General features: G+C 38.5%; 1 long non-coding RNA gene across 1 annotated transcript; it reads left to right on the top strand.

The window, feature by feature from the left end:
- On the top strand, positions 2,013-9,303 carry LOC106502454. The gene is made up of 3 exons (XR_001296043.2): positions 2,013-2,143; positions 7,116-7,211; positions 9,199-9,303. It is a non-coding gene; the product is annotated as an uncharacterized LOC106502454 (long non-coding RNA).

Raw genomic sequence — 15,833 nt, 5'->3', positions numbered from 1 at the left:
TCTGAGGCTCTAACGTGTAAAATTGTGACTCTAATCGAGAGCACTTTGTTTTAGAATTGAAATTTGCTAAGTGACTAGAATTTAGGTGTTCTCACCTATATTTAATATATATATATAATATATATAAATACATAAAGTAATGGATGTGTTAACTAACTAAATCCTTTAATAATGTATACAGATATCAAATCTTGGGAAGTGTACTTTGAATTTCTTACATTCTTGTTTGTCAATTATACCTCAATAAAGCTGAAAAAATAACGTGTTCTTATACATTTTAAGTATAATAAGGAAATTAAAATGTTTTTTAAAATCCAGAGAAAAGTCTAATTCAAAAAGAAACATGCACCCTAATATACATTTAAGCACTATTTACAACGGCCAAGACATGGAAGCAACCTAAATGTTTATAAAGTGTTGAATGGATAAAGATGTGATATATATATATATATATACACACATATATATATATACTGAAATATTATTCAGCCATTAAAAATAATGAAATAATACCATTTGCAGAACATGAATCGATGTAGAGATTAGCATATTAAAAGAAGTCAGACAGAGAATGACAAATATCATGCATCGCTTAAATGTGGAGTCTAAAATATGGTAAAAATGAACTCACAAAACAGAAATAGACTCACAGACATAGAAAACAAGTTTATGGTTAACCAAAGGGGAAAGGGATTGGGGGAGGGATAAACTAGCATATTAATTCCATATATGTTTGGAATTAACATATGCACGCTGCTATACATAAAATATATAAACAACAAAGACCTGCTCTATAGCACAGGGAACTACATTTAATATCTTGTAATAACTAATAATGGAAAAGAATCTGAAAAAAAAAATATATATATACATCTGTGTGTGTATTTATAAAACTGAATTACCATGCTGTATACCTAAAACTAATACAACACTGTATTACTTATACTTCAATTAAAAAAAAAAGGAATAGGAAGAAAACTGAAGATATCTCCTCAAAACAAAAGAAAATACAGAGAGAGATATCTATTGGGGTTAATAGATTATCAGGTCTCAGAGGATGACTTAGAAGGTAGTGCTTGGTTTGAACAGGTAGGGAAACTGGACCATAACTGACTACTATTGGACAAAATACACAGGCACTCAGACACATATTCATACACTCAGACACATATTCACACACACATATACTCATGCACAAAGACGCACAAATTCCCACACAGGAACACATACGTATATGTACAAATATACATATGTCTGCACACACAAGTATGCATGTATGCACACACAGAGTCACACATGACACAGATACAGGTACATACCCAATTAAGTTATTCACATCTTAGAACCAATAAAAAGACTTTTTCCCTTATTTTTAAACTCTTAAATAGAGGTTTATCTAAAGTGCTTAAGTAAGACTGGTGATTTGGCCTCCTAAATTGTGTGGAGCTTTCAGATGCAGATAAGTTAGTCTCTAAGTACCAGGTTGAGGACAGGTGTAGCACTGTATAATTTTTCTTCTGAAGAGCTACAAACACTTCTGATCACATCTCATGTTGTTGTATCCAGGAGAAAACAGATATTATTCTTCCTGCTTTTCTAGAGGGAAACTGGGACATACTTTGTAAGTCAATCAGCCCTGAGTTGCAATGTTGGTGCTACTCTTAACTGATGGTAAACTGGGCACTGTTGGTTTTGTTTATTTCTGTGGATAAAGATTATAGCTGTGTAAGCTGACTCTCCTCTTGAATGTAAGCAGGTAACTTTCTTAATATGGAAATAGAAGCAGGTCTTCAGTCAGACAATTTTGTAAACAGATGGTAGACCTGCTTCCTGCAACTTTTGTTGCCTGCTCATGGGGAACTGGGTGAACACAGCCCTGAGGGACTTCTTGGAATCTGAGCTCTGGCCTATTATAAGTAACACAGGAGCAATGTGATCCTCAGGTCCTTTCAAAGAAGCAAGCGCTGCATGCTCTGCCTAGTCAGGGCATCAAAACTTCAGCGCCACTTTGCCTGCACTGAAGCACCAGGCAGCTGGGCGCTACCTACCCCTTCTGTCACCTCTACAAGACAGGAGCTCTTGATCTGTTTGCCAATGAGATCCAGAAATTCTTTGCTCTCTGAGGATGATGACTGATTCTAAGGTACAGAATTGACTGGAGTCACTGCTCACGTGTTCCTCATCTGTTGCCAGCATCCAGGGGCACGGTCTACTCATGCATGCCTCAGGCTGCTAAGCAGGTGCTTCATCCTCCCCCTGGAGAAGCCTGGGCCCAATGGGGGCTCCCAATCCTTCCTTTCGCCTGAGTTTTCTATGTGTAAGGGGTGACTCTGTGAGGCTCTTGGCTCTGGTTGTTTCTTTCTGTCTCTTCATAGAAATCCCACCTGCCTTAAGGTGTAAAGCATTATCACAGAAAGTTTGCTATTTGGTTGGAGTCGTTTGAACACATATAAGAATAATGGTGGAACTGACATCAGAGATGCAAGAAATCATCATTGATGTGCAAAGATATCAGAGTACACAAAGGATTTTGCTGGTGTTGGAGCATTTGTTCCACACCAAGCAGACGAGGTTCAGTTCCAGGGGTGAGATGATTGAGAATAGGTCTGAACAGAGCCAGAAGCACATGTGGAGGGATATGTTGTTGTTGTTCAGTTGCTCAGTTGTGTCCAAAGTTTTGCATCCTATGGACTGCAGCACGCCAGTGTTCCCTGTCCTTCACTGTTTCCTATAGTTTGCTAAAACTCATGGTCATTGAGTCAGTGATGCCATCTAACCATCTCAGCCTCTGTCGCTCACTTCTCCTCCTACCCTCAATCTTTCCTAGCATCAGAGTCTTTTCAATAAGTCAGGTCTTCACATCAGGTGGCCAAACTATTGGAGCATCAACTTTAGCATTAATCCTTCCAGTGAATATTCAGGGTTGATTTCCTTTAGGATTGACTGGTTTGAGCTTCTTGCTGTCCAAGAGACTATCAAGAGTCTTCTCTAGCACTACAGTTTGGAAGCATCAGTTCTTTGGTTCTCAGCCTTCCTTATGGTCCAAATCTCACATCTGTACATGACTCCTAGAAAAACCATAGCTTTGACTATTTGGACCCTTGTTGGTAAAGTGATGCCTCTGCTTTTAAATACACTGTCTATTAAAGATTTTAAAATTAAAAAAAAAATAAAAAAATTAAATAAAAAATACACTGTCTAGGTTTGTCATATTTTTCCATCTAAACAGCAAGTGTCTTTTATTTCATGGCTGCAGTCACCATCTGCAGTGGAGTCCAAGAAAATATAGTCACTGTTTCCATTTTTCCTCTTCAATTTGGAGGGATGTGAGAGCTGATCAAAGAGAGCACGGAGCCTGTGGGCTGGTTCCAGGCCTCCTGCTTCTGAGACAGTGACCCATGGACTTTAATTGTGGCCTTTATGAATGAGAACAGTGAAACTTCAACCTTTCTTTATTTTCTCCTCTTTCCCTGTCTTGGTTTCAGGAGATGGCAGAAGAGAGGACATTGAAATGCAGAAAGAAGTCAGGCTGGGTGTGGGGCCACGTGCCCTCCTCCCTGTGAGCATCTCTGCACTCCATATCAATGAAAGGTGGGAAAGGAGTGTAACACATTTCTCAGCTAAAGAGAGAACAAAGTAACTATTTCCTAATCATTCACAAATTCTCTCTCTAGTTTCTTTTTCCCCCAGTGATGGCTGATATAAGCAAATGAAAACTGAGTATGCTCCCCTCTATACAGTCAGCAAAAACAAGACCAGGAGCAGACTGTGGCTCCAATCATCAGCTCCTTATTGCAAAATTCATGCTTAAATTGAAGAAAGTAGGGAAAACCACTAGATCTCTCAGGTATGACCTAAATTAAATCCCTTATGATTATACAGAAGCAGTGATGAATTGATTCAAGGGATTAGATCTAGTCGACAAAGCACCTGAAGAACTATGGATGGAGGTTCATAACATTATATAGGAGGTGGTGACCTAAAATATACCCAAGAAAAAAAAAAAACAACTCAAGGAGGTAAAGTGGTTGTCTGAAGAGGCCTTACAAATAACTGAGAAGAGAAGAGAAATGAAAGGCAAAGGAGAAAGGGAAATATACCCAACTGAGTGCAGAGTTCTAGAGAATAGCAAGGAGAGATAAGAAAGCCTTCTTAAGTGAACAATGCAAAGAAATAGAGGAAAACAATAAAATGGAAAAGACTAGAGATCTCTTCAAGAAAACTGGAGGTACCAAGGGAATATTTAATGCAAAGATGAGCACAATAAATGTCAGAAACAGTAAGGGTCTAACTGAAACAGAAGAGATTAAGAAGAGGTTGCAAAAATACCCAAAAGAACTATACAAAGAAGGTATTAATGACTCCGATAATCATGATGGTGTGATCACTCATGTAGAGAAGGACATCCTGGAGCATGAAGCCAAGTGGGCCTTAGGAAGCCTCACTATGAACAAAGCTAGTAGAGGTGATGGAATTTCAGCTGAGCTATTACAGATCTGAAAAGATAATGCTGTTAAAGTGCTGCACTCAATATGCCAGCAAATTTGGAAAACTCAGCAGTGGCCATAGGACTGGAAAAGGTCAGTTTTCATTCCAATCCCAAAGAAAGGCAGTGCCAAAGAATGCTCAAACTACTGTACAATCACCCTCATTTCTCATGCTAGCAAGGTAATGCTTAAAATCCTTCAAGCTATGCTTCAACAGTACATAAGCCAAGAGCTTCCAGATGTACAAGCTGTATTTATACAAGGCAGAGAAACCAGAGATCAAATTGCTAATATCCCTTGTGTGATAGTCACTCAGTTGTGTCCAGCACTTTGGGCCCCCATAGACTACTGTAACCCACCAGGCTCCTCTGTCAATGGGATTCTCCAGGAAAGAATACTGGAGTGGGTTGCCATGCCCTTCTTCAGGGGATCTTCCTGACCCAGGGATGGAACCTGGGTCTCCCACATTGTGGGAACTAAACAAAGGAGCCTGCCTCCTGAGAAACTTGTATGCAGGTCAAGAAGTAACAGAACTGGACATGGAACAATGGATGGTTCAAAAATGGGAAAGGAGTACATCAAGGCTGTATATTTGTCACCCTGCTTATGTAACTAATATGCAGAGTATATCACGTGAAATGTTGGGCTGGATGACTCACAAGTTAGAATCAAGATTGCTGGCAGAAATATCAACAAACTCAGATGTATGCAGAGGATGCCACTCTAATGGTCGAAAGCAAAGAGCCTGTTGGTGAAGGTGAAAGAGGAGATTGAAAAAGCTGGCTTAAAACTCAACATTTAAAAAACTAAGATCATGGCATCTGGTCCCATCACTTCATGGCAAATAGAAGGGGGAAAGTGGAAACAGTGATATATTTTATTCTCTTGGGCTCCAAAAGCACTGTGGAAGGTGACCACCACAAGATAAAAAGACATTTGCTCCTTGGAAGGAAAGCTATGACAAACCTAGACAGTGTATTTAAAAGTAGAGTCATCACTTTGCCAACAAAGTCCATATCTTAAAAACTATAGTTTTTCCAGTAGTTATGTACAGAGGTGAGAGTTGGACTGTAGAAAGGGTGAGTACCAAAAATTGATGCTTTCAAACTGTGGTACTTGAGAAGACTCTTGAAATTCCCTTGTACTGCAGGAAGTTCAGATCAGTTAATCCTAAAGGAAATCAATCATGAATATTCAATGAAAGAACTGATGCTAAAGCTCCAATACTTTGGCTACCTGATGCAAAGAGCCAACTCATTGGAAAAGACCCTGATGCTGGGAAAGATTGAGGGCAAGAGGAGAAGAGGGTGACAGAGGATGAGATGGTTGGAAGGCATCATTGACTCAATGGCCATGAGTTTTAGCAAACTCCGGGAGAGAGCAAAGGACAGGGAACACTGGTGTGCCACAGTACATGGGGTCACAAAGAGTTGGATACAACTGAGCGACTGAACAACAACAAATGAAGTGCTTCTATCCCTACACGTTTATATATATATAATCTGAGCATGTAGGATATTAATAATAGGAATATACAAAGTACGACAACATTTCATAAGTCAGTTTTGTGGAGCCGATAAAACTGAAGAGTCGATGTCAGAGTGGGGATTGGTAAGGCAAGCGCCTCTAAACTGTCTTCTGTGATGAAGTGAAGTTTGCTTCTCTCAGTAGCAGCATTACCATGATCATATAGTGGTTTGTACTCTGCATTATGTGTTGCAGCATAAATATCAATGATAGATCTGCATGCAAATACACAAACACACATACATGTGTGTACACACTCCATTTCTTTTTTTACTTTCATATAAGGGTAAAGATTATTTAACTAGAGAGATTTTTTTGAAAGATTTCTTAAAAAGTTTACGATGGCCATTGAGTGCCTGCTGAGCTCACGTCTCAGTGGGTGTGTCTTACAGTAGAGACGGTCTGTCAGGTGTGTGAGATTCCAAGTGTCAGCACAGCAGCAGCCTTCAGCAGATAATTGGTGCATTCAGGGGCCTGTGCAGCTCACATGTTTTCCCTCAATGACATTTATCATCTCTCAGTTAAAACACCTGCCTTAACCCACCCTTCTTGCCAACCTAGTGCTTGAAAGGATCCCGGGATAATCATTTTGGGGAACCCATCTATGCCCAGATTCTGGTCTTTAGAAGCATCTCCAGAATTGGGGATTAGCCAATTCTGAACATTCTCCAGGCTTCCCAAGTGTGTCAGTGGTAAAAAATCTGACTGCCAGTGCAGAGACACAGGAGATATGGGTTCAATCCCTGGATCAGAAAGATCTCATGGAGAAGGGAAGGGCAACCCACTCCAGTATTCTTGGCTGGAATATATAATGGACAGTGGAGCCTGATGGGGTCACAAAGTGTCAGACACCACTGAGCAATAGAGCATGCATGCACTGAACATTCTGTAGTGATGCTGCCTGTGATAAATTTGATCCCCAAACAAGGCCAATATTGCCCTATATATCTATTTCCTCCAGGGCAGGCAGCGACTTCATTTTTTATGCCCTCATATCTAGCATTTCCCAAGATTGCTAGATAAAATTATTCTGAAAGAAGTGTAGTATAACTTAAAAATTAAACACTGATCTTTTGGAATATGGCTGTGCTATTCCCGCAGGTCCTGGACATTCACAACAGCCTCCTGGCCACTCTCCTGCCTGCTCTGCTTGCACTTCCTGGCCACCCTGAAACCCACCCTGGAAGACTACCAAATGTAAGACAAGACACATCTGGAGCATTGTTAAACAAAATACTGTTTCTGGAGGTGTGGCCAAGATAGCAGAGTAAGGAAACCCTGAGCTTAGCTTCTCCCACGGACATATCACAATTATAGCTGTTTACAGAGCAGCCATCAATGGGAACAATCTGAAGACTAGCAGAAAAGATTTTCCATATCAACGGGATAGGTAGGAGAGGCAGAGATATGGTATAATCAAAACCCACGTAGTTGGGTAGGTGACTCATAAATGGGAGAATAATCACAATTGTGGAGGTTTTTCCTAAGGAGTGAAGGATCTGAGTCCCACATTGGTCATTCCAGCCCAGGGGTCCTATACCAGGAAGAGAGGCCGCCAGAATGTCTAGCTTTGAAGGCAACCAGAGCTTGAGTATGGGAGAGTTGGAGGGCTATAGGAAACAGAGACTGAGCTTTTTAAAAGTTCACAGAATATCTCACAAACTCTGAGAACCAGCACAAAGGCAGTAATTTGAAAGAAGCCTGAATCAAATCCACTTGCTGATCTTAGAGAGCCTCCTGAAGAGAAAGCTGCCAACCGGGACTCCCCTTGAGGACATAGATGCTCCATTTGTGGGAGCTTCTTATACCACAGGGACATTGGTACTGGTAAGCCTATAAGGGCCAAGGACTTACCTGTCCACTGTCAGGCCAGCACCAGACCCAAACTCCCTTTGGTCCCATTGCCTGCCAAGCTGGGACCCAGTCCCTCCCATCAGTGGACTGGAACCAGCTTTAGCTCCCCTAGGCCCCAAGTCAGATACCCTGGGACCCAACCCTTACCAGCAGGTAACTGGCACCAGTCCAGGGAACCCACAATTTGCATAGGAGACAACAGGAGTCAGTCTTGACCATCAGTGTACTGGTACACATCCCAGGACACACCAGGTCATGTAGTCAGCAGCACCATAACCTGGCCCCACTCACCACTAACCCAGCAGCCACTACATGAGACAGGGCCTGGTAGCCAACCAGTCAGGACAGCCCTGCCTACCAATGCACTCATAGTAAGTATGGCCTCACCACAACAGAAGGGCCCACACAGGTGACACCTCTATAGATTATAGCTCTGAGGAATAGAGAGGAGTGTGCTTCTGGGTCTTATAGAGTGTTTCTTACATAAGACCACTTCTCTGAGATCAGGAAATGTAACTGACATACCTAATACATAATAAACATATAGATTTGGACAAAGGAATAACATGAGACCCCAGAAAAAAACAAAACTAAACTAAATGAAATGGAGATAAGCCATCTACCTGAAAGAGTTCAAGGTGATTGCCATGAATATGCTCAATGAACTACTCAGGAGAATAAAGACCAAACTGAGAATTTTAACAGAAAATATAAAGAAGAGCCAAACAGAGCTGAAGAATACAATAACTGAAATAAAAATATACTAGGAGGGAAAACAGTAAATTAGATAATAATTTTTCAGTTAATTTATTTTAAAATGTTCTTTGTTGATAGAAAGAAGTTACATACTCAAATGCATTATTTTTAATAACATTTCTGTTGTTTCTAACTTTTTAATGAATTTGACATTAGACAAATGGTAATTTGCATATAAAGAATTTGGTAAAAGAGTCTGCTTGATGTAAATATAAACAGTCATATTAGTATAGGCCCATCAATAAATTTTTGATAATTTTTTATGTATGGTAAAAGTTAAAGTGGCAAACTGATATTCTGATATAAAAATCAATGGTTTGAGAGTCAATGTGAGACTTTCTTAAAAGAGTTTATCAAAATTTTAAGACAAAATGTTTCTGATATTATTGTTTTCTCTAACTTTGCATGCACTCTTTGATAATAATATTTTAGAAGATGTACATAGTCAAAGTGGGTAGTTATAGCCTCTATACAAACAATATATGTTTTAAAGCTTCACATATGCCTGATTTGACCCGAAGTTGTGGAAGTATCATGTGTTAAATTCCTCTTGTCTTCCTTTCTTTGTTTACAGCTAAAGTAACTTTGTTATTAAAGGATATGCATATATAGAAAAAATTAGATAATGCAGAAGAACAGATCTGCGAACTAGAAGAGTGAGTAGTGGAAATCACTAAAACTGAACAGAAGAAGAAAAGAATTAAAAAAAATTAAAATAGTTTTTTTTTTAAAAGAACTTTTAAGGGACTTTTTTAAGGGACCTCTGAGACAGCATCAAGCATTCTAACATTCACATTATAGGGGTACCAGAAGGAGAAGAGAATGAGAAGGGGGCAGAAAGGATATTTGAAGAAATAATAGAAAATTAGAAAATCTTTCCCTGACCTCTGAAAGAAAACATACATCAAAATCCAGGAAACACAGAAAGTCCTGAACAAGATGAACCAAAGAGATCCATCAAGAAAAAGTCTGATTAAAATGAATGAAATTAAATAAAGATTAACAGAGGCTCTTAAAAGCATTGAGGGAAAAGAAACATGCATATTTGCGTACAAAGGAACTCCTATTAGACCATCAGTAGAAAATTTGCAAGTCAGTAAAAGTGGTAGGATTGCAACCAAATAAATTCTACCTGGCAAGGTTATCATTCATATTTGAAGGAAAGTATTTTTACAGAGAAGTAAAAGCTAAAAGAGTTTAGAATAGTAAACTGACTTCACAAGAAATGTCAAAGGAGCTTCTCTAAGCAGAAAAGTAAGTACCACATCTAGAAATATGAAAATTATGAAAGCAAAAGCATCATTGATAAAGACACACACAGCCAGTGTAGTAGGTCAGCCACATATAAAGCTAATAGAAAGGTTAAAAGACAAAGTAGTAAAATCATCTATACCCATAACAAGTAGTTAAGGGATACACAAAGCAAAATAATATAAAACATGATGTCAAAAACATTAAACATGGGGAAGATGTAAAACTTCAAGGTTGTTAGAATCTATTCATAATTAAAAGATTATTAACTTACTATAATCAGATAGACAGATAAACAGATAAGATAGGGACCTTATGGTAATCACAAACCAAAACCCTTTATAGTGGATACACACACACACAAGAAAATGAATCCAAACACAACACTAAAGATGATGAAAGTGAAAATCTGTGAAAAAGAATGGAAATGTAAAGAAATTTGGGTAGCAATACTTATACCAGGAAAAGTAGGCTTTAACACAAAGACAATAACAAGACAAAAGAAGTATGTTACACAATGATAAAGGAATAAATTCAATAAGAAGGTATAACAATTGCAGTATCCTATTATAATTTTCATCTTAATATATAAATATATATGCACCTAATACAGGAGCACATAAATACACAAAGCGAATACTAACTAACATAAATGGAGAAATTGACAGTAATGCAATGATAGTAGGAGACTTTAACATCCCAGTAATTTCAAAGGACCAATCATCCAGATAGAAAATCAATAAGGAAACACTGACCTTAAACAACACGTTAGACAAAAAATATATATATATTATATATATATATAATATATATATATTTTATGCATTGATATAAGATACCATGCTCATAGATTGGAAGAATTAATATTGTTAAAAAGAGCATACTGCACAAGGCAATCTACAGATTCAAGGCAATCCCTATCAAAATAACAATGGCATTTTTCACAGAAGTAGAACAAGTAATTCTAAAATTTGTACAAAAACAAAAGGCTTCAAATAGCCAAAACAACCTTGAAAAAGAACAAAGATGGAAATATCACATTCCCTGATTTCAAGTGATACTCAAAACTACAATAATCTAAACAGTATGGTACTGACATTAACAAACAGACATATAGGTCAACAGAATAGAAAAGAGAGTCTAGAAATAAACCCATGCTTACATGATTGGTCAATTAATCTATGACACTGGATGTAATAATATCTAACGGAAAAAAGACAGTCTCTTCAATACATGGTGTTGGGAAAATTAACAGCTACATGCCAAAGAATCAAACTGGCTACTTTCTCACAACATACACAAAAATAAACTCAAATGGGTTAAATGTATTGTAAGACCTGAAATGATAAAACTCCTGGAAGATGTTATGGAGAATATACTCTTTGTCATTGATATTAGCAATGTTTATAAAATCTCTTTCTTCAGGCAAGGGAAACAAAACAAAAAATAAACAATTGGAATACATCAAACTAAAACAGTTTTGTACAGAAGAGAAAATTATAAACAAAATGAAAATGCAGCCTAATGAATGAAATAAGATATTTAGAAATGGTATATTTGATAAGGGGTTAATTTCCAAAATATACAAAGAACTCATAAAACTCAACAACAAAAAACCCCAAGTAATTTGATCTAAAATGGGTCAATGAGCTAAATATATATCTTTCCAGGGAAGACATACAGATTGGTCAACAGACACATGAGAAGATGTTCAACATTGCTAATCATCAGTTAAGTTCTAATGAAAAGAACACTTCACACCGTCAGAATGGCTATCATCAAAAATACAACATAGAGAACACATGTTATCAAGTACATGGAGAGAAGAGAACCCTTGTTTACTGTTGATGGGACTGAGTTGATGCAGACACTATGAACAACACTATGGAAGTTCCTCAAAAAATTAAAAGTAGAACTACTATATGATCCAACAATTTCATTTTGGGGGTTTTTCCTGAAGAAAACAAAAACACTAATTTGAAAAGATGCATGCATGTCAATGTTCTCATTAGCATTCTTTGCAATAGCCAGGCTATGAACACAACCTAAATGTTCACCAACAGATAAATGGGTAAAGAATATGCTGTATATATTGTCTTGGCCAAAATAGTTCATCCATAAGATGTTACAGAAAAACTTGAACAAAATTTTTGGCCGACCCAATATATATCCGATGAAATACTACTCAGTCATAAAAAAGGAATATTGCCATGTGCAACAAAATTGATGTATCTAATTGGTGTTAGGCTAAGTGAAATATGTCAGATAAAGACAAATACTCTATAATCTTACTTATATGTTGAATATAAAAAACAAAATAAGCAAAACACAACAGAAACAGACTCATAGATACAGAGAACAAATAGAGGGTCACCATGAAAGGGTTTGGGCAAAATAGGTGAAGGAGATTAAGAGGTACAAATTTCTAGTTATTATAATAAATGAGTCATGGGGATATACTGTATAGCATGAGAAATATGGTCAATAAGATAGTAACATTGTATGGAGACAGACGGTTACTAGATGCATAGTGGTGATCACTTCATACTGTGCAAACATCAAATTGTCTTGTAGTATATCTGAGACTCATATAAAACTGTATTTCAGCTATATTTCAATTAAAAAGTAACATCTTACTGACATTTGTTAAAGAACTGTAAGGCCAATTTTATTCAAGGAAAGGCCTACTACAATGGGAGAGAGGTCAGGGTCCACTCTGAATATGGTGTGAACAAGTGGGAATTTATGATCAAGGAGGAGGATGGGGGTCAGTGGATGAAAAGTCACTATGAGGACCATTAGGGATGAGGGGGGATTCTGGCTAACCCATCCTAACAGGATTCTTGATGAAGGCAGGCCAGGGTGATCAGACATCACCATGGGGTAGGGGGTGGGAGGTAGTGGAGGATGAGGAACCTAGTCAGACATCGAGGGTGATCAAATGTGGACAATGTGGAGAGGGGTGATTAAACAGACTTCCAAGGATTCTTCCTAAAGTGGGACAATGCAGAGAACCCAAGTAGAGGCTTAGCTTAAAAAGAGGGATGGGGTGGGGAGGGAGGTGAGGGGGGATTCAGGATAGGGGGACACAAGTATACCTGTGGCTGGTTCATGTCAATGCATGGTCAAAACCACCAGAATATTGTAAAGTAGTCAGTCTCCAATTAAATAAATTATTTTTTTAAAAAAGAAAAAGAGCTCCAAATATCCTGGGTAAAATTTGGCCAAAGAGAGAGTATGTCACCTCCCTGCTGTGTACCTCCACCCTCTGCCTTGAGTATTGGAATCTTCATTTTATATCCATAATGGAAAGTGGCAAAGTGTGTTCTTGTGCAGCAGACTGTCATGGGGACTCCTCCAATATCAGGATGCAAGAGAACAAAGGGCCCACGCCTTTTAAGAGAGAACAAACTTTCTGAAAATGCTTGCCAAGGAGGCAGCAGAACCTGTTCTGTGTCCTCAGATGGACCCGGAAGGGAGGGTTGTGTGGTGAGAAAGGTTAGGGAAAGTCTCTTTAGAGAAGCTGCAGGATACCTTGCCTTTGCATGGACTGTTTTCCCCAGCACCTGCTAACTGAGGGGTATTTAAGAGAATCCCTGGGAAACAGGGTGTATGCACTCCTGAGCTGTCGTCTAACCCTGGCTCAGTGAATCTATGTCAGGAACTAGCTAGGGGCATTCTGAGGGCAGAAGGGGGAGGCTGAATGGCATGGCTCCTGAGAGCAGACAGAAATCATGGATGTGCCTTTGGGAGGCATCCTGAGAGAGGGTGCCCAATAGTCAGGGATAGCCCTACGTAGTCCTTGACTCTATTAGGGTCTTGGGGGCATAGGGCCATCTTCTGAGAACCTGCCGGAGCTCCCAATAACAAAGACTCAAATCAAACAGACAGTGAGAAGAAAGGTGGGTGCCAAGTCTGGAAGATGGGGAATGAAAAGTTGCTGTTTAATAGATACAGAGTTTCAGCTTGAAAAAATGGAAGTGTTCTATAGATGGATATTGGTGATGGTTGCAGAGCCATGTGACTATACTTAATGTCACCTAAGCGGCACCAGTGTCCAACTGAAACATCACCAGTGAGATAAAAATAAGAAAAGGCATTGCCTTCTCCACTCATCCTCCATCCTGCCCAGTCTTGGAAGACCTAAGCCTCACAGGGAATGTACCAGAGAGAAAAGGTCAGGCCTTGGCTCCAGCCTAGGGTGGATTCTAAGAGTCAGTCTTGAAACAGTTGGTCAGGGAACACTGCCTCAAAAAAGGCGGGACATCCAGTCCAATATAACGCATATAATGATATATATTGTAGCAAAATGCACAAGTCCACCTAAAGCAAAATGTTTGGATAAAATGGCAAAATACATTACCTGAGATGTTATTTGGCCATTTAACATTTTTAATTAGACCTATATCTCTTGAATTGTAAGATGTTTATGCTGTTTAGTAAAGAAGGTGTTTAGATTATCTTTCAATCAATCAATCAATCATCTACCTTGTGATTCTTTTTCTATAAAACTCAACAAAGACAGATGTTTGCCATTGATGTACAAGTGTTTACACATTTGTATTAATATATGAGGTATAGGGCATACTGAAAAGTATGTAATACTGGTTCTGTGATGGTGTTAAAAGGGTGAAGGAGAGAGACAAAAAATAAAGAGACTGAAGCAAAATGGAGAAACATAAGTGTGAGCAATGTTAACTACAACTGCCGATTATAGTAAGTCTATCTAGTAACTTTCTTTACAGATATAAAAATGCATATCTACTATAAATTAGAGTAAAACATAGGAAAAAGGAAAAGCAATTCAATTAAAGGATAGGATTATAGACTTCTGGGACTTTAAAATTTTAATAAAATTTATTTTGAAACATATTTAGATATAAGAGAAAAGTTACAAAAACAGAGTTCTCGTATACCCTTCCCTGAGTTCCCCTCATCACTAATATATTTCATATCATGGCTCACTTATCAAAACTAAGAAACTGACATTGGTATGCTACTATTAAGTGGACTGTGGATTTTATTTGGATTTCACCAGTTTTTAAAGGATCCCACCCCAGGGTACCACATCTCATTTGTTGTCTATGTTATGATGACTTTTTAAAACTTAACTGTGTTGTGATATCATGGTAGCTTCTCTATTATCTTTAGGGTTTCAACATTTTCCCCAATATAAGTTTGTAATAAAGTAAAACATACTTCAATGATTTGATTGCGTTTAGTTGGGTTGCTTTTTTGCAAGATACACAAGTTCATTCTCCTTGGGCTTCAATCTCCCTTTCTAACGAGGTCAGGCTTCCTATGTACCTTGCAGCCACTCAGCACAAGTTGCACTGTGCCAATGCCACTCTTGTTTTCTGCCTTACATTTGTTCTAATCTGTCTGTCAAGGGCCTGGGCCAAGCCTTTCTGGTCGATCCTGAGCTAGGCTACATCTTTTCTGTAGGACTCTACCTTACCCCGCAGATTCACCAGCCCCACAGAGCGTGTGTGGAGTTCTCCTCCCTGTCTGGGAGTGTATGACACAGGGTGCTGTCATATTTATGCCTGGCACCCCTGGTGCCCAGCTCAGTTACTTGAACCATACTGAGTGATAGAAGCAAAGAAGGAAAAAAGGGGAAAAAGTCAAATTAGGCCCATCTCCCACATGTTCTCTGTCTTGTTACTATTATCCTCAGTCAGCAATGGGACCAAGACATCTGTGAAAATAACCTATATTCATAGCAGCATCATTTACAGTAGCCAAAAAGTTGAAATGGCCTAAATGTCCAACAATGAATAAACAAAATATAGTACATGCTAAGAGTCAGTCTTGAAACTGCGGTGGTCAGGGAACACTGCCTCCAAAAAGATAGGACATCCAGTCTAACATAACACATATGATATATATTGCAGCAAAACATACAAGTCCACCTAAAGCAAAATGTTGGGGTAAAATGACAAAATACATTACCTGAAA

Source organism: Capra hircus, chromosome 8, assembly GCF_001704415.2.
Source record: "Capra hircus breed San Clemente chromosome 8, ASM170441v1, whole genome shotgun sequence".
Classification (NCBI taxonomy): Eukaryota; Metazoa; Chordata; class Mammalia; order Artiodactyla; family Bovidae; genus Capra; species Capra hircus.
The sequence above is the reverse complement of the archived record's forward strand: the minus strand, read 5'-3'. Positions and strand labels throughout refer to the sequence as shown.